The sequence below is a fragment of the Triticum urartu genome, chromosome 5A, assembly GCF_056163025.1.
Source record: "Triticum urartu cultivar PI428250 chromosome 5A, HENAU_Tu73, whole genome shotgun sequence".
Taxonomy (NCBI): domain Eukaryota; kingdom Viridiplantae; phylum Streptophyta; class Magnoliopsida; order Poales; family Poaceae; genus Triticum; species Triticum urartu.
Window position 1 is genome coordinate 164,809,711 of NC_141877.1, and position 20,103 is coordinate 164,829,813.

Below are 20,103 nucleotides of genomic sequence, written 5' to 3' on the forward strand. Positions count from 1 at the left end.
CCCATGTGTAACGAGAATAATCATCAACAATAACGAAGCCATATTGAGATGCTTCATTTGAGATAGCAGAATAATGATTAGGACCAAAGAGATCCATGTGAAGCAATTCAAATGGGCGAGTGGTGGTCATGATAGTCTTCGCTGGATGCTTGGCCTTGGTCATCTTCCCAGCTTCACAAGCTCCGCATAGGTGATCCTTGAGGAATTTGACATTCTCGATGCCAATGACATGCTTCTTCTTCGCAAGCGTGTGAAAATTCCTCATGCCTGCATGACCAAGTCGTCGATGCCAGAGCCAGCCTTCTGAAGCTTTTGCAAGTAAGCACACGGCTGGTTGTGGTCCTGTAGAGAAATCAACAATATACAGGTCTCCTCTCCTAAAGCCTTCGAAGACTTTGGAATTGTCAGCTTCCATAACCACAACACAACGGTACTTGCCAAACAGAACAACCATATCAAGATCACAAAGCATTGAGACAGACATAAGGTTGTATCCTAAGGACTCAACAAGCATGACTTTGTCCATGTGTCGGTCCTTTGTAATCGCAACCTTACCTAGACCCAATACCTGACTTTTGCCTTTGTCAGCAAAGATGATATGCTTCAGATGCGATGGATATAATGGAGCATCCATCAATAGATTCTTGTCACCAGTCATGTGGTTTGTACATCCACTACCGAGGACCCACTCAGTGGCTTTGGGTTGATCATCCTGCAGATGAATTAGTGCAGCTTACAAACTCATATACTTCATCAGTGAAGAATATGACATCAATTCATCAGATCCATTTCATCAAGTAAAAGAACTAATAACACAATATGAGGACGTGAGAAATGAAAGTTCATTTCTTCATGGTTAGCCTGCGTCCTTTCAGGCATGCTCAGGTCTCCAGCAAATTCTTCAGACGATTATGTGCGTCTGGAGACCTGACCCTACAGAAGAGATTAGTTCTTTTTCTTCACCACCCACATCTGAAGGGGTGGCAAAGAGTTCATCATTCTGCGAGCTCCGTATGAGAAGGATGGCATAGAAGCCAATCCATTTCGTTTCACATAAGATGGGTTAGAGTAAGCATATGAGTAAGCAGAGAAATTCTTCGAGGACTTATGGACATAATGATTTGAAGAATAATGCACATATCCATAATCCTTAGATCTTCCCTGTGAAACAGACGGGTTATCATGATGATGTTCATATGAGGACTTCGATCCATATGAGGAATTTGGTCCGTATGAGGAATTTGATCTGGGGTTCCTATTCTTCACAGGTGGCGTCATGATGACAGTCACCTGAAGAATTTCAAGGCATCTTTTGGGAACCCAGATTTTCTTCATCGGGGAGCCGTTCCTGCAGTTAGTGCCAATATATCTAGCAAATACTTCACCATTCTGATTTTTGAATAGCTTATAGTTGGAGTCAATAGACTCATCATCAGAATGAGGAGATTCACATGCAAATCCAGATAAGTTAGATGGATCAACTGGAGGTCCCTTTGCAGCAACCCATGTAGTTTTGGGGTACTGCTCGGGCTTCCAGTATGTACCATCAGCATTGAGTTTCCTCTCAAAGACGATACCCTCTTTCCTAGGGTTCCTGTTGAGGATCTTCTTTTTAAGCACATCACAAAGAGCCTGATGCCCTTTGAGGCTTTTGTACATGCCTGTCGTGTACAATTCCTTCAGCCCTGCATCGTCAGTGATACTAGCAATGTCCTCAGACAAGGAATTAGTGATAGCAGAGGCATGTGAAGAATTTGAAACATTAGCAGCATTTGAACATTCTGGTGAAGAATTAGCAGATTCACGTTCAATGCACTTCAAGCATGGAGGAACAAATTCTTCCTGAGATGCGCTGATTTGTTGAGCAAGTAATGAATCGCGCTCTTTCTGAAGATCTTCATAACTCACTTTTAGCTTCTCAAGGTCTTGCTTTCTTTGAAGAAATTCATAAGAAAGCTTCTCATGATCCGATAAGAGAGTGTTATGATGACTTTGAAATTTGTCAAGCTTGGACTGAAGTCTCTGAAGATTTTCAGTCAAAGTTTCAGTGCGATCCATTTCTTCACCCAACATATCATCACTTTTATTTAGCTTGTTTTGAACTTTTCTAAAGCCCTTTGTTGTTTTATAGCTATCTTAGCAAGTTTAGAATAGCTGGGCTTAAGGTTTTCATCAGATTCATTCTTGCTTGATTCAGAGGAGGTATATTTGAGTACCTTGGCACCCTTTGCCATGAAGCAATAGGTGGGAGTGTAGTCATCATCGCCTTCATCAACCTTGTTGGTGAGGTCATTTTCTTCAGTGTTGAAGATAGACTTGCTGACGAATGCAGTAGCGAGAGCTAGGCTCGCCACTCCGGATTCGGACTCCTCAGATGACTACTCTTCCTCATTTTCTTCAGATTCAGCCTTAGAGTCCATTTCCTTGCCAATGAATGCCCTGGCCTTCTTGGAGCTGCTCTTCTTGTGATATGAAGGCTTTGAGGATTTTGATGATGAGGATTTTGTGGATTTCTTCTTTTTCTTTGCATCATCAGAACTGTAATCCTTGTATTTCTTCTTCTTTGATTCCTTTTCCCGCTGAGGACAATCTTGAATGAAATGTCCAGGTTTCTTGCACTTGTGACAGATCCTCTTCTTGTAGTCACTGGATGAGGAATCATTGCTCCTTGAGGATCTTCCAAGGCGACCATGTCTTGAGAACTTTTGGAACTTCTTCACGAGCAGAGCCAGATCATGGCTCGGTTCTTCAGGATCACCAAGGCTGCTACCAGAGTCTTCATCTTCGGACTCAGATACTGCCTTGGCCTTCAGTGCACGTGTTCTTCCATAGCTTGAACCATAGAGATCTCTCTTTTCAGCAAGTTGGAACTCATGAGTATTTAGCCTCTCGAGAATATCAGCGGGATCAAGTGACTTGTAATCAGCACGTTCTTGTATCATCAATGCCAGAGTGTCAAATGAGGAATCAAGCGATCTCAGCAATTTCTTCACCACCTCATGGTCGGTGATGTCAGTGGCACCAAGTGCTTGAAGCTCATTTGAGATGCCAGTGAGGCGATCGAAGGTTTGTTGAACATTTTCATTGTCGAGTCTTTTGAAGCGGTTGAAGAGATTGCGAAGAACATCAACTCGAGAGTCACGCTGAGTTGAGACTCCTTCATTCACTTTCGACAACCTGTCCCAGATAAGCTTCGATGTTTCCAAAGCACTCACTCTGCCATACTGTCCTTTGCTCAGATGACCATATATGATATTCTTCGCTTGAGAGTCGAATTGCTTGAATCTCTTCACATCGGCAGCATTCAGAGAAGGTGTGACTGAGGGAACACCATTTTCCACAACATACCAGAGATCGTTATCAATTGCTTCAAGATGCATTCGCATCTTATTCTTCCAGTAGGGGTAGTCTGTCCCATCGAAGGTAGGACACCCAGCAGAGACCTTGATCATACCTGCGGTCGACATAACTAAAACTCCAGGCGGTTAAACCAAAATCACAAAGAACAAGGGAGTACCTTGCTCTGATACCAATTGAAAGTGCGTTATATCGACTAGAGGGGGGGTGAATAGGCGATTTTTATGAAATTCTTCACTGAGGAATTTGCTGGTGAGGAAATTCCTTAGCGAAGAACTACTAGCAGCGGAATAAGTACTCAAAACTAAACACAACAGAATACAAGCATAGTCATCATGATGAAATGAAGACAGGCACAGAGTACAGGAAGCGTAATCAGAGGATAACACAGGATGAAGACAAACAGACTGAAGAAATTGAACTAAGGAAATTGAGAAAGTATTTAGTCAAAGTCTTCAAACACAGATATGATCAAACATACAACACAGTTATGAGGAAATAGATCCAGTAAGCTCGGTGAAGACAATGATTTGGTAGACCAGTTCCAACTGCTGTCTCAGTTGTACGTCTAGTTGGAGCGGCTGAGTATTTAAACTCGAGGACACACAGTCCCGGACACGCAGTCAAGGACACTTAGTCCAAGACACCCAGTCCTCACTGTATTCTCCTTGAACTAAGGTCACACAGACCTCGTCCAATCACTCGTGGTAAGTCTTCAGGCGACTTCCAAACCTTCACAAACTTGGTCACTCGGCGATCCACAATTCCTCTTGGATGCTCTAGACCATGATGCCTAACCGTATGGAAGAAGTACAGTCTTCAAAGGTAACAAGCGTCGGATCCACTCTGGATCAATCTCTCTAGTGATGCTCTATCACTTGGGGTTTGTAGGTGTTTGGGTTTTGGGTTTTTGGTTTTTCCTCACTTGATGATTTTTGCTCAAAGTCCTCGGAGGATGGGTTGCTCTCAAATGACAAGTGTCAGTTTCTCTCGGAGCAGCCAACCAGCTAGTGGTTGTAGGGTAGTGTTCCTCCCCCATTTCCTCCGTGGGCTGGGGTTTCCACTCCACCCCTTCATCCGCGGGATAATGTTGTACTACGGGATAGACTTCCACTATCTATCCCCGAACTCCTTCCTCAATATCTCGGCGTTCATAGTCGTGTGCGAGGCCTTCCTCCGAATCCAACCCCACTTCGGGCTGTGGCTCAAAACCTTTAACGTGAAGCCCAAGGTGGTCGATGGACAGCACGCAGAGTGCGGGGGGCGCCATGGTGAGCAAGCTCACCAATGTCTCTTGGCCAAAAGGCACATTCGTGGAGTCTGTCAAGGAATGGCAGAAACAATAGTTCTACATCACAGAACCCCACGGCACCACCTGGGCCGTGGCCGCCGTATTCAACTCCGGCGCTCCCATGTGATTCACCTCCTGGGTCGAGAAGATCTCGAACTGGTGTTCGTTAGATGAGCTGATTGCGCTGCAAACGAGCATTCAAAGCATGATTGATAGGGACATCAAGCTTGTCGGCGTAATCCAGGTGATGCTAGTGTGCCGGATCCTGCCCTGCTAGAGCCGAAGCTGCCCTCTATGGGATTTCAACCCGAGAAGCACCACACCTTGGAGAGGCTCTTCAAAACAGCTCACAAAGATGCCTGGAAGTTGCTCTTCAAGGGCAACGAGATGCCGCCGGCTACAGATTCGGACCGTGGTCATGACATAAATCACCTCGCCAACGAGGTATATATTATTTTCAACACGTCCCCTACTTGCTTGTTTCAAGGGTGTGATGACCCACAAGTATAGGGGATCTATCTAGTCCTTTCGATAAGTAAGAGTGTCGAACCCAACGAGGAGCAGAAGGAAATGATAAGCAGTTTTCAGCAAGGTATTCTCTGCAAGCACTGAAATTATCGGTAACAGATAGTTTTGTGATAAGGTAATTGGTAACGAGTAACAAGTAACAAGTAACAAGTGTAAATAAAGTGTAGCAAGATGGCCCAATCCTTTTGGTAGCAAAGGACAAGCCTGGACAATTTCTTATATAGAGAAAAGCACTCCCGAGGACACATGGGAATTATCGTCAAGCTAGTTTTCATCACGTTCATATGATTCGCGTTCGGTACTTTGATAATTTGATATGTGGGTGGACCGGTGCTTGGGTGCTGTCCTTACTTGGACAAGCATCCCTCTTATGATTAACCCCTATTGCAAGCATCCGCAACTACAACATAAGTATTAATGTAAACCTAACCATAGCATGAAACATATGGATCCAAATCAGCCACTTACGAAGCAATGCATAAACTAGGGTTTAAGCTTCTGTCACTCTAGCAACCCATCATCTACTTATTACTTCCCAATGCCTCCCTCTAGGTCCAAACAATGGTGAAGTGTCATGTAGTCGAAGTTCACATGACACCACTAGAGGGATGCCAACATACATCTCATCAAAATATCTAATGAATACCAAATTCACATGACTACTAATAGCAAGATCTAGCGACCCGACCTCAAACAATCAAGCCTCTGTGTATCTGTGTAATCCCTGGATCGGTATGAAATTAGCTAATTTTGTTGATTCTTCAGGAGGCTCACGACTCACCATATTCGATACACCCAGGCAACACCAAGATGTATTTGGACTTGAAGGAAAGTTTTTGAAAGTGCGTTATATCGACTAGAGGGGGGGTGAATAGGCGATTCTTATGAAATTCTTCACTGAGGAATTTGCTGGTGAGGAAATACCTTAGCGAAGAACTACTAGCAGCGGAATAAGTACTCAAAAGTAAACACAACAGAATACAAGCATAGTCATCATGATGAAATGAAGACAGGCACAGAGTACAGGAAGCGTAATCACAGGATAACACAGGATGAAGACAAATAGACTGAAGAAATTGAACTAAGGAAATTGAGAAAGTCTTCAGTCAAAGTCTTCAAACACAGATATGATCAAACATACAACACAGTTATGAGGAAATGAAAGAGTTGAGGAAATAGAACCAGTAAGCTCGGTGAAGACAATGATTTGTTAGACCAGTTCCAACTGCTGTCTCAGTTGTACGTCTGGTTGGAGCAGCTGAGTATTTAAACTCGAGGACACACAGTCCCTGACACCCAGTCAAGGACACTTAGTCCAAGACACCCAGTCCTCACCATATTCTCCTTGAACTAAGGTCACACAGACCTCGTCCAATCACTCCTGGTAAGTCTTCAGGCGACTTCCAAACCTTCACAAACTTGGTCACTCGGCGATCCACAATTCCTCTTGGATGCTCTAGACCATGACGCCTAACCGTCTGGAAGAAGCACAGTCTTCAAAGGTAATAAGCATCGGATCCACTCAGGATCAATCTCTTCAGTGATTCTCAATCACTTGGGGTTTGTAGGTGTTTGGGTTTTGGGTTTTTGGTTTTTCCTCACTTGATGATTTTCGCTCAAAGTCCTCGGAGGATGGGTTGCTCTCAAATGACAAGTGTCAGTTTCTCTCGGAGCAGCCAACCAGCTAGTGTTTGTAGGGGGCGGCTATTTATAGCCTAGGGAGCAGCCGGACATGATAAGACATAAATGCCCTTCAATGATATGACCGTTAGGTGGATAGATATTTTGGGACAGCTGGCGCATTGCACAGCAATGGTCGGAATTTTGAGTAGCAAAATCCTCAGGGCTATCATGTTCCTCACTGTGTAGGCAATCCGCACTGGCGAATTCCTAACTCCTCAGTCAGGACAAATTCCTCAGAGACCAGAAGAACTTCGTCTCTGTCACTGAAGAAATTGACTGAACTGTATGAGATTTCCAATGGCTTCACTCGAAGGGATTGGTAGGTGTAGGATTTTGAGTTGAGCATCACATGGAAATTTTTCCTTAGTATTTCCTCGAACCCCTTTAACAGTACGGTGTTTCCTATGACTCAAGAAAGAGAAAAACAAAACTATGAACACGAAAATCTTCAAGCTTCATATTTCTCGCATGAATATCAAGTCATCACGGACACACCAATTTCTTCACTTTCAAAGTCTTCATGAAAGTCTTCAGAAATACCAAAATCTTCAGTCGAAGATATTCATTTTTAGGGGTCGACTTTTCCTGTAAATATCAAACTTTCATAGACTTATATACCTGTGTACACTCACACACGCATTAGTCCCTTAACCTATAAGTCTTCAATACACCAAAATCACTAAGGGGCACTAGATGCACTTACAACCTCCCCCTTTTTGGTGATTGATGACAATATAGGTTAAGTTTTCAATGGGGATAAACATATGAAGTGTAAATACTGATATTGAGGAATTTGATTGCAAGATATAGAAGAACTCCCCCTGAAGATGTGCATAGTGAGGAATTTGCTTTTGAAGCAATGCACACTTGAAGAGTTGAATCATGGAGATCTCCCCCTATATCTTGTAATTCATACACGCATTTAACATATAATATGAAGAATTTGAAATGCATGATGAAATATGGTGCCTGATGAAATTCAGCATGCGTGCAATAATATTAACAAGGAATAAGCATGCAGAATAGTGCATCAAGAGTATCAGAGCATAGTGATTCAAAAGTATCAGAGCACCATCGGGTTTAAGATTACAACTCGATCCAATAAAGTTTCAGAAGAAAGAGAGTTGTAACTTAGCAGATAAAAAACACCCATATAGTAGACCCGCTTGAAGACTAACTCATATTTCTCCCCCTTTGTCATCGAATGACCAAAAGGATCGAAAATGAGGACTAACGCCCCTGAAGATAATCATGTTGATGAAGGAGCGCCAGCGTTGCATAGAATTGAAGAATCAGTTCTTCATTCCAATCGCAGATGTCAGAAAAAAGTTGAGCAGCCCAGCGTCGTGAAGAACACTGAGGACTGGTGCGAAGCACGACAGAGATTCCATATCCACGTGAGGAATATGCTCATGGTAGAAAATCTTCTCCTTGTTGAACATCACCGAGGAATAGAAATTGGCTTGACTAGAAGTCCAAAAATGCCTCTTCCTAATGCGAGCAGAGTCATATGGGTTGTAATCTTCGAAGAATATGTGCTCGCCAAAGAAATCATCAGCCTTGAACTTTTGCTTGCGTGAGAACGGATCCTTTGGCTTCGGCAGAGGAGTGTCTGTGAGTTGCATCACGGCCTCAGGAATCTCAATCGCAGGTTCTTCAGGCTGAGAAATTTCTGGTTCCTCCTCAGTGGCAGTCTGCGTCGTTGGTTGTTCAGCAACAGCAGTTTCTTCAGCGCTAGTGGCTGGAATTTCCTCATGGACAGATGCAGTGGGATGAGTTTCTTCAGAGCCCATGTGAACAGTTTGTGTTGGAGACTGAGCAATTTGCTGTAGAGGGGTGAACATTGGAGAGTTTGGATGCTGACTTTCCCAGAATTCATCATTGATTACTGGTGTGGAGCAGCCAATGTCCACATCATCATCTTCCATTTCTTCAACGCCAGCCTCTTCAGCTATGAACTAAGGCATAGGCGAGGAGATGATAGGTGTTGAAGGGATCGCATCCATTTCAATTTCTTCATCCAGTGGTTCAGATGAAGCAGCAGAATGAGTTTCTTCATCAGATCCGCTGGGGATCACATATTCTTCATCAAAAGGAACAAGGTCCTTTGATGGCCTGGTTGAGATGGGAACAGCATCAATCGGATGTGCAGATGAACTTGTCATAGGCTTCATTTTCTTCAGAGCTGAAGAATCTGAAGCAGCTGATGCTTTCCTTTTCTTCACTGCAGCACGCTCTGCAGCCTTGGTCTTCTTCACATCCGATGCAGATGGAAGGATTGGAGTTGAAGTTGGTGCAGGAGTAGCTGAGGAATCTGGTTGATTTTCTTTAGGCACAACTGATGCAGTTGCCCTGAGTTCTTCAGTTTCTTCAGGAACACCACTAGTGGGTGCCCTGGCAATTTCTTCAGCGGCTGGAATGCAGTCATCAGCCCTGGAACTCACATTATCTTCAGCAGCCTGATTGTCATCAGCGGTGCTGGCATTTTCTTCAGTAGGCTGAGCAGATGCTTCAGCCTGAGGAATTTCCTGTTGCGTTGGGGCTGCAACATTGGAAGTGAAGTTATCCGCAAGTTTCACAAAACGAACCTTGGCTCCAAGCCAATCAGCGCGATATGCTTCAAAGTCATCACTGAGTTTCTTAATCTCAGTCTGAGTAGTGACAAGTTCTTCAGTTGTCATAGAGACAACGTTTTTCTTCAGATAGCGCTCTTTCTTGTACTGCGCTTTCTTGATCTTCCTGGCCTTCTCAAATTTCCACTTTTCTTCTTGAATGAAGTGGGTTAGCATGTGACTCTGGCCAGGAGTCAGCTTGAAGTCAGGCAAGGGAGTATTGGGGTCCTTGTGCCAATCATCAATGTAGTCGAGGATCAGCTTGGGATCCAAAAGCAGTGGCACCTCTGATCCTTTGGCTCTAGCGGCCCTGACTTGCCTGTCTCTGATGATTTCTGCAAGTTCATCATCTTCAGCTTCGTCTTCATCAGACGGCACTTGGAAAGCGACTTGCTTCTTTTGAGGACTTGGGCGTGGACCTCATCCAGCAGTGGCCTTTGTCTTGAGCAGTGAGGGGCCAGTTGAGGAACTTGGTGCAGCTGAGGAACTAGCTGAGACACCTGAGGCAATGGAGATGCCGACAGTCCTTTGGCACGAAGCGAGATGCACATGTGCTGAGGATTCGGTCGAAACAGGTGAAGGCTTTGGCGGAGGAGCTGAGGACTTTGGAGGAACAGGAGCAGCATGAGGAATTGGCCGTGAGGGCTTTGATGATTCTGGCCATGAGGGCATTGCTGAGGAAGCACTTGGCCTACGCACAGGCTTCTTTGACATAGCCTTCTTTGGCTTGACAGCAAGGACCTCAGCAGAGGCAGCAGCAGCAGCAGAGTCTTCATTGAATTTCCTCACTGCTTCTTTGGCTTGCTTAGCCAACTTGCCTTGGCGCTTGGCCCATTCATCAGGATAGTCCTCACCTCGCTTGAGGCTGGTGGGATCAGCAATTTGGCCAGGTGCCAGTGGTGCTCTTGGGCATGGAGGATTGAGTGCGAATTTCTTCATGTACTTAGGAGTGACATATCTGTACTCCCTCCATTCTCTTGCCCATCTCCTCTCTATCTTCTGAATGCGCACTTTGCGCTCATTCTTGGTTTCCTCAGTAGGTGTGCAGTACCCAGCATATATGTCATCGGGGATTTCAAACGCTGTATTTACCTCAAGCCTCTTTCCTCCCTTCTGTGGCCTTTTACCATCAACCATTTTCTTCAGTTGAGGAATTTGAACAATCGAATTCTCTGAAGAAGTATGCAACTTTTCTTTGAGGAACGCTGCAAATGAGTTAAGTTGATGAGAACCTAGTGATTCAGCAGCTGGCATGTGTACCTGTGAACAGAGTATAGTTGCGAGGAATTTGGAGAGGTCATATGCGTTCTCAGAAGGTTTTTCAAAATGAACAGGTTTGAGGAATTTGACCAGATGAGTCTTGAAGATTTTCACTAAGTGTTCTTTGTCTTAGGTTCCAGAGTTGTATAGATAGAAGATGCACACAATTGAGGAATCTTGAATAAAAATGATGCTTAGAGAAACGAATCAAGAGCGGATGACTTTGTGAGGTGTTCAGTGTGTGAAGATATGAAGAAAAACACTTTTGAAGATTTTGTAGATAATCATTCGAATCAACTAGGGCAGTAAAAGTAACTTTTATTTACCTTGGACGAAGAACACGACGAACTGGAGTGAGGAGATGTGAAGTTCGTCTGTGTAGATCTTCCACGCCCTAACTTGGTGGAGGAAGACGGCTACGGCGGCGACGGAGTGAAGATGTCCGCGGTCGGCGCGAGTACGTCGGCGACGAGGTCGAGGCAGTGAAGCTCTTCCTCACTGGCGGCGATGAAGTAGCGGCGGCGCTAGGGTTTGAGAAGCTCGAGCTGGAGAGAAAGGTCGAGCGGAGTAAAATAAGTGAGGAAGGGAAGGAGGGGTATTTATAGCCACGATGAAAAACTACTCGCCCGAAGAAATTGGACGAATGTGCCCCTGACCCTTCTCATTCGCTTGACATGTGTCACCCATGTAGTGAGAGGTGGAGATCGTGTTAGATCGTGGGTGAGTGGATAAGTGTATCATGGGATGCGGAACGGTTTGAGCGGCAAAACCGAAAATTTCGATAAGATAGGTTTTAAAGTTCCGTTCGCAATTTCTTCAGCTGACAAGGACACAGTGAAGATTTTGAACGAGTTTCAAATAGAACGCACATGAAGAATTTGTGAACAGATTGTGTTGAGTATAGCATAGAGGGGAAGGGTCCGATCACATTCACTTAGCAGAAAACCAACTTGAAGAAATAGCAATAAGTGAATGCTGTAGAGGACCTAAACTCATATATATATATAGCCAATGAAGAAAAACGACAGAACCAGTGAAGACTATGCAAAGTTGAAGAATATGAATAATTTGAGGAATTTCAACTTTTGGTGGTGGCGTGACCCACTGTATAAGAATGATGATTTCAGACACCGCGTACAATTATCGTAGGCTTCTGAGAATCAAATTCTTTGTTAATTTCTTCACACTAAGAGTGTTATTATTCATTGATTGAAGTAAAACATTTCTTCATGTGTTGCACATCTAAGTCATCAATTTTGCATAAGTGTTAGGATGAGTGTCCTTTTCAAAGAACATTCGAAGATTCTAGGATATTTAGCTCACACCGCAACTTGCTAAATCTCTTCTCATCCAAGGGCTTTGTGAAGATATTGGCTAGTTGTTCTTCAGTCTTCACATGCTCAATAGAAATGTCGCCCTTCAACACATGATCATGAAGAAAATAATGACAAATCTGAATGTGCTTTGTCTTCGAGTGCTGAATTGGGTTGTGAGCAATCTTGATGGCACTCTCATTGTCACAGAAGAGAGGCACATTCTTCATGTTGACGCCGTAGTCCTTGAGAGTTTGCTTCATCCATAGCAATTGGGCACAGCAAGAACCAGCGGCAATGTACTTAGCTTCAGCAGTAGATAGTGATACACAATTCTGTTTCTTCGAGGACCAATAGACCAAAGATCGTCCGAGGAAATGACATGTACCAGATGTTGACTTGCGATCCACACGATCACCAGCATAGTCAGAGTCAGAATATCCAACAAGATCAAAAGCCGAGCCCTTGGGGTACCATAATCCAAGTGTTGGTGTGTGAGCTAGATATCGAAGAATATGCTTCATAGCCTTATGGTGTGATTCCTTCAGTGCAGCTTGAAATCAGGCACACATGCAAACACTAAGCATTATATCTGGCCTAGATGCACATAAGTATAATAAGGAACCTATCATGGAGCGGTATACCTTATGATCGAAGTCAATACAATTTTCATCAGTGCACAGATGGCCATTTGTGGGCATAGGAATTTTGACGCCTTTGCAATCTTGCATGCCGAATTTCCTCGATACATCCTTGAGGTATTTCTCCTGAGATATGAATATGCCATTGTGTTGTTGACGAATTTGAAGACCTAAGAAGAATTTCAACTCTCCCATCCTAGACATTTGATATTCTTCACTCATCATATAGGCAAATTCATCACTATAACGTTGGTCAGTACAACCAAAGATAATGTCATCAACATATACTTGGCACACAAACAATTCACCATCATAAGATTTAGTGAAAAGAGTAGGGTCGAGTGAACCGGGTTTGAAGCCTTTCTTCATGAAGAGTTCCTTCAAAGTATCATACCAAGCCCGTGAGGCCTGCTTGAGGCCATAGAGGGCCTTGTTGAGTCTGAAGACTTTGTCAGGATTCTTTGGATCTTCAAAACCTGGGGGTTGAGCAACATATACTTCTTCCTCAAGCTTACCATTAAGGAATGCACTTTTCACATCCATTTGATATAGAGTGATATCATGATGGTTAGCATAAGCAAGTAATATGCGAATATCCTCAAGTCTAGCAACAGGTGCAAAAGTTTCATCAAAATCAATTCCTTCAACCTGTGTGTAGCCTTGAGCTACAAGCCGTGCCTTATTCCTCACCACAAGGCCATTTTCATCTTGCTTGTTGCGGTAGATCCACTTTGTGCCGATGATATTGTGCTTGCGAGGATCTGGACGTTTGACCAGTTCCCAGACATTGTTAAGCTCGAACTGATGTAATTCCTCTTGCATGGCCTGAATCCACTCAGGCTCCAGAAATGCTTCATCTACCTTAGTGGGCTCTGTAATAGAGACAAAAGCATACTGCCCACAAAAGTTAGACAAATGTGAAGCTTTTGAGCGTGTGAGAGGACCTGGCGCTTTGATGTCATTGATGATCTTTTCAACTTGCACTTCTTTTGCAATGCGAGGATGAGCTGGTTGTCGTTGAAGAGTTTGATCAACGTTTTCTTCAGCATTTTCTTCAGGTGCATTAGCTCGATGTTCTTGATGTTCTGGAATGAATTCTTCAGCAGATTCTTCAGTAGGAATGACATCCTCAGTAGCCTTGAACTTGATAGTTTCCTCAGGTGCTGGTTCATCTATCACAGTAGGTAGGTTCTCTCTTTGTGAGCCATTAGTTTCATCGAACCGCACATCTACAGTTTCAACAACTTTGTGAAGAACGTTGTTGAAGACTCTGTAGGTGTGCGAGTCCTTTCCGTAACCAAGCATAATACCTTCATGTGCTTTCGGTGCAAATTTTGAGTTGTGATGAGGATCTCTAATCCAACATTTAGCACCGAAGACTTTGAAATAACTTACATTGGGTTTCTTATCAGTGAGGAGTTCATAGGCAGTCTTTTTGAAGAATTTGTGAAGATATACTCTGTTGATGATGTGGCACGCAGTATCAATTGCCTCAGTCCAGAAACGACGAGGCGTTTTGTATTCATCAAGCATAGTGCGAGCCAGCTCAGCAAGAGTCCTGTTCTTGCGCTCCACGACGCCATTCTGCTGAGGAGTGTAAGGAGCAGATAACTCATGAGTGATACCAAGTTCATCAAGATAGTCATCGAGACCAGAATTCTTGAACTCAGTGCCATTGTCACTTCTGATGTGCTTGATCTTCACACCAAAGTTGGTTGAAGCCCTCGAGGAAAAATCGTTTGAAGACTTCCTCCACTTCATGTTTGTAAGTAACAAGGTGTACCCATGTGTAACGAGAATAATCATCAACAATAATGAAGCCATATTGAGATGCTTCATTTGAGATAGCAGAATAATGATTAGGACCAAAGAGATCCATGTGAAGCAATTCAAATGGGCGAGTGGTGGTCATGATAGTCTTTGCTGGATGCTTGGCCTTGGTCATCTTCCCAGCTTCACAAGCTCCGCATAGGTGATCCTTGAGGAATTTGACATTCTCGATGCCAATGACATGCTTCTTCTTCGCAAGCGTGTGAAAATTCCTCATGCCTGCATGACCAAGTCGTCGATGCCAGAGCCAGCCTTCTAAAGCTTTTGCAAGTAAGCACACGGCTGGTTGTGGTCCTGTAGAGAAATCAACAATATACAGGTCTCCTCTCCTAAAGCCTTCGAAGACTTTGGAATTGTCAGCTTCCATAACCACAACACAACGGTACTTGCCAAACAGAACAACCATATCAAGATCACAAAGCATTGAGACAGACATAAGGTTGTATCCTAAGGACTCAACAAGCATGACTTTGTCCATGTGTCGGTCCTTTGTAATCGCAACCTTACCTAGACCCAATACCTGACTTTTGCCTTTGTCAGCAAAGATGATATGCTTCAGATGCGATGGATATAATGGACCATCCATCAATAGATTCTTGTCACCAGTCATGTGGTTTGTACATCCACTACCGAGGACCCACTCAGTGGCTTTGGGTTGATCATCCTGCAGATGAATTAGTGCAGCTTACAAACTCATATACTTCATCAGTGAAGAATATGACATCAATTCATCAGATCCATTTCATCAAGTAAAAGAACTAATAACACAATATGAGGACGTGAGAAATGAAAGTTCATTTCTTCATGGTTAGCCTGCGTCCTTTCAGGCATGCTCAGGTCTCCAGCAAATTCTTCAGACGATTATGTGTGTCTGGAGACCTGACCCTACAGAAGAGATTAGTTCTTTTTCTTCACCACCCACATCTGAAGGGGTGGCAAAGAGTTCATCATTCTGCGAGCTCCGTATGAGAAGGATGGCATAGAAGCCAATCCATTTCGTTTCACATAAGATGGGTTAGAGTAAGCATATGAGTAAGCAGAGAAATTCTTCGAGGACTTATGGACATAATGATTTGAAGAATAATGCACATATCCATAATCCTTAGATCTTCCCTGCGAAACAGACGGGTTATCATGATGATGTTCATATGAGGACTTCGATCCATATGAGGAATTTGGTCCGTATGAGGAATTTGATCTGGGGTTCCTATTCTTCACAGGTGGCGTCATGATGACATTCACCTGAAGAATTTCAAGGCATCTTTTGGGAACCCAGATTTTCTTCATCGGGGAGCCGTTCCTGCAGTTAGTGCCAATATATCTAGCAAATACTTCACCATTCTGATTTTTGAATAGCTTATAGTTGGAGTCAATAGACTCATCATCAGAATGAGGAGATTCACATGCAAATCCAGATAAGTTAGATGGATCAACTGGAGGTCCCTTTGCAGCAACCCATGTAGTTTTGGGGTACTGCTCGGGCTTCCAGTATGTACCATCAGCATTGAGTTTCCTCTCAAAGACGATACCCTCTTTCCTAGGGTTCCTGTTGAGGATCTTCTTTTTAAGCACATCACAAAGAGCCTGATGCCCTTTGAGGCTTTTGTACATGCCTGTCGTGTACAATTCCTTCAGCCCTGCATCGTCAGTGATACTAGCAATGTCCTCAGACAAGGAATTAGTGATAGCAGAGGCATGTGAAGAATTTGAAACATTAGCAGCATTTGAACATTCTGGTGAAGAATTAGCAGATTCACGTTCAATGCACTTCAAGCATGGAGGAACAAATTCTTCCTGAGATGCGCTGATTTGTTGAGCAAGTAATGAATCACGCTCTTTCTGAAGATCTTCATAACTCACTTTTAGCTTCTCAAGGTCTTGCTTTCTTTGAAGAAATTCATAAGAAAGCTTCTCATGATCCGATAAGAGAGTGTTATGATGACTTTGAAATTTGTCAAGCTTGGACTGAAGTCTCTGAAGATTTTCAGTCAAAGTTTCAGTGCGATCCATTTCTTCACCCAACATATCATCACTTTTATTTAGCTTGTTTTGAACTTTTCTAAAGCCCTTTGTTGTTTTATAGCTATCTTAGCAAGTTTAGAATAGCTGGGCTTAAGGTTTTCATCAGATTCATTCTTGCTTGATTCAGAGGAGGTATATTTGAGTACCTTGGCACCCTTTGCCATGAAGCAATAGGTGGGAGTGTAGTCATCATCGCCTTCATCAACCTTGTTGGTGAGGTCATTTTCTTCAGTGTTGAAGATAGACTTGCTGACGAATGCAGTAGCGAGAGCTAGGCTCGCCACTCCGGATTCGGACTCCTCAGATGACTACTCTTCCTCATTTTCTTCAGATTCAGCCTTAGAGTCCATTTCCTTGCCAATGAATGCCCTGGCCTTCTTGGAGCTGCTCTTCTTGTGATATGAAGGCTTTGAGGATTTTGATGATGAGGATTTTGTGGATTTCTTCTTTTTCTTTGCATCATCAGAACTGTAATCCTTGTATTTCTTCTTCTTTGATTCCTTTTCCCGCTGAGGACAATCTTGAATGAAATGTCCAGGTTTCTTGCACTTGTGACAGATCCTCTTCTTGTAGTCACTGGATGAGGAATCATTGCTCCTTGAGGATCTTCCAAGGCGACCATGTCTTGAGAACTTTTGGAACTTCTTCACGAGCAGAGCCAGATCATGGCTCGGTTCTTCAGGATCACCAAGGCTGCTACCAGAGTCTTCATCTTCGGACTCAGATACTGCCTTGGCCTTCAGTGCACGTGTTCTTCCATAGCTTGAACCATAGAGATCTCTCTTTTCAGCAAGTTGGAACTCATGAGTATTTAGCCTCTCGAGAATATCAGCGGGATCAAGTGACTTGTAATCAGCACGTTCTTGTATCATCAATGCCAGAGTGTCAAATGAGGAATCAAGCGATCTCAGCAATTTCTTCACCACCTCATGGTCGGTGATGTCAGTGGCACCAAGTGCTTGAAGCTCATTTGAGATGCCAGTGAGGCGATCGAAGGTTTGTTGAACATTTTCATTGTCGAGTCTTTTGAAGCGGTTGAAGAGATTGCGAAGAACATCAACTCGAGAGTCACGCTGAGTTGAGACTCCTTCATTCACTTTCGACAACCTGTCCCAGATAAGCTTCGATGTTTCCAAAGCACTCACTCTGCCATACTGTCCTTTGCTCAGATGACCATATATGATATTCTTCGCTTGAGAGTCGAATTGCTTGAATCTCTTCACATCGGCAGCATTCAGAGAAGGTGTGACTGAGGGAACACCATTTTCCACAACATACCAGAGATCGTTATCAATTGCTTCAAGATGCATTCGCATCTTATTCTTCCAGTAGGGGTAGTCTGTCCCATCGAAGGTAGGACACCCAGCAGAGACCTTGATCATACCTGCGGTCGACATAACTAAAACTCCAGGCGGTTAAACCAAAATCACAAAGAACAAGGGAGTACCTTGCTCTGATACCAATTGAAAGTGCGTTATATCGACTAGAGGGGGGGTGAATAGGCGATTTTTATGAAATTCTTCACTGAGGAATTTGCTGGTGAGGAAATTCCTTAGCGAAGAACTACTAGCAGCGGAATAAGTACTCAAAACTAAACACAACAGAATACAAGCATAGTCATCATGATGAAATGAAGACAGGCACAGAGTATAGGAAGCGTAATCAGAGGATAACACAGGATGAAGACAAACAGACTGAAGAAATTGAACTAAGGAAATTGAGAAAGTATTTAGTCAAAGTCTTCAAACACAGATATGATCAAACATACAACACAGTTATGAGGAAATAGATCCAGTAAGCTCGGTGAAGACAATGATTTGGTAGACCAGTTCCAACTGCTGTCTCAGTTGTACGTCTAGTTGGAGCGGCTGAGTATTTAAACTCGAGGACACACAGTCCCGGACACGCAGTCAAGGACACTTAGTCCAAGACACCCAGTCCTCACTGTATTCTCCTTGAACTAAGGTCACACAGACCTCGTCCAATCACTCGTGGTAAGTCTTCAGGCAACTTCCAAACCTTCACAAACTTGGTCACTCGGCGATCCACAATTCCTCTTGGATGCTCTAGACCATGATGCCTAACCGTATGGAAGAAGTACAGTCTTCAAAGGTAACAAGCGTCGGATCCACTCTGGATCAATCTCTCTAGTGATGCTCTATCACTTGGGGTTTGTAGGTGTTTGGGTTTTGGGTTTTTGGTTTTTCCTCACTTGATGATTTTTGCTCAAAGTCCTCGGAGGATGGGTTGCTCTCAAATGATAAGTGTCAGTTTCTCTCGGAGCAGCCAACCAGCTAGTGGTTGTAGGGTAGTGTTCCTCCCCCATTTCCTCCGTGGGCTGGGGTTTCCACTCCACCCCTTCATCCGCGGGATAATGTTGTACTACGGGATAGACTTCCACTATCTATCCCCGAACTCCTTCCTCAATATCTCGGCGTTCATAGTCGTGTGCGAGGCCTTCCTCCGAATCCAACCCCACTTCGGGCTGTGGCTCAAAACCTTTAACGTGAAGCCCAAGGTGGTCGATGGACAGCACGCAGAGTGCGGGGGGCGCCATGGTGAGCAAGCTCACCAATGTCTCTTGGCCAAAAGGCACATTCGTGGAGTCTGTCAAGGAATGGCAGAAACAATAGTTCTACATCACAGAACCCCGCGGCACCACCTGGGCCGTGGCCGCCGTATTCAACTCCGGCGCTCCCATGTGATTCACCTCCTGGGTCGAGAAGATCTCGAACTGGTGTTCGTTAGATGAGCTGATTGCGCTGCAAACGAGCATTCAAAGCATGATTGATAGGGACATCAAGCTTGTCGGCGTAATCCAGGTGATGCTAGTGTGCCGGATCCTGCCCTGCTAGAGCCGAAGCTGCCCTCTATGGGATTTCAACCCGAGAAGCACCACACCTTGGAGAGGCTCTTCGAAACAGCTCACAAAGATGCCTGGAAGTTGCTCTTCAAGGGCAACGAGATGCCGCCGGCTACAGATTCGGACCGTGGTCATGACATAAATCACCTCGCCAACGAGGTATATATTATTTTCAACACGTCCCCTACTTGCTTGTTTCAAGGGTGTGATGACCCACAAGTATAGGGGATCTATCTAGTCCTTTCGATAAGTAAGAGTGTCGAACCCAACGAGGAGCAGAAGGAAATGATAAGCGGTTTTCAGCAAGGTATTCTCTGCAAGCACTGAAATTATCGGTAACAGATAGTTTTGTGATAAGGTAATTGGTAACGAGTAACAAGTAACAAGTAACAAGTGTAAATAAAGTGTAGCAAGATGGCCCAATCCTTTTGGTAGCAAAGGACAAGCCTGGACAATTTCTTATATAGAGAAAAGCACTCCCGAGGACACATGGGAATTATCGTCAAGCTAGTTTTCATCACGTTCATATGATTCGCGTTCGGTACTTTGATAATTTGATATGTGGGTGGACCGGTGCTTGGGTGCTGTCCTTACTTGGACAAGCATCCCTCTTATGATTAACCCCTATTGCAAGCATCCGCAACTACAACATAAGTATTAATGTAAACCTAACCATAGCATGAAACATATGGATCCAAATCAG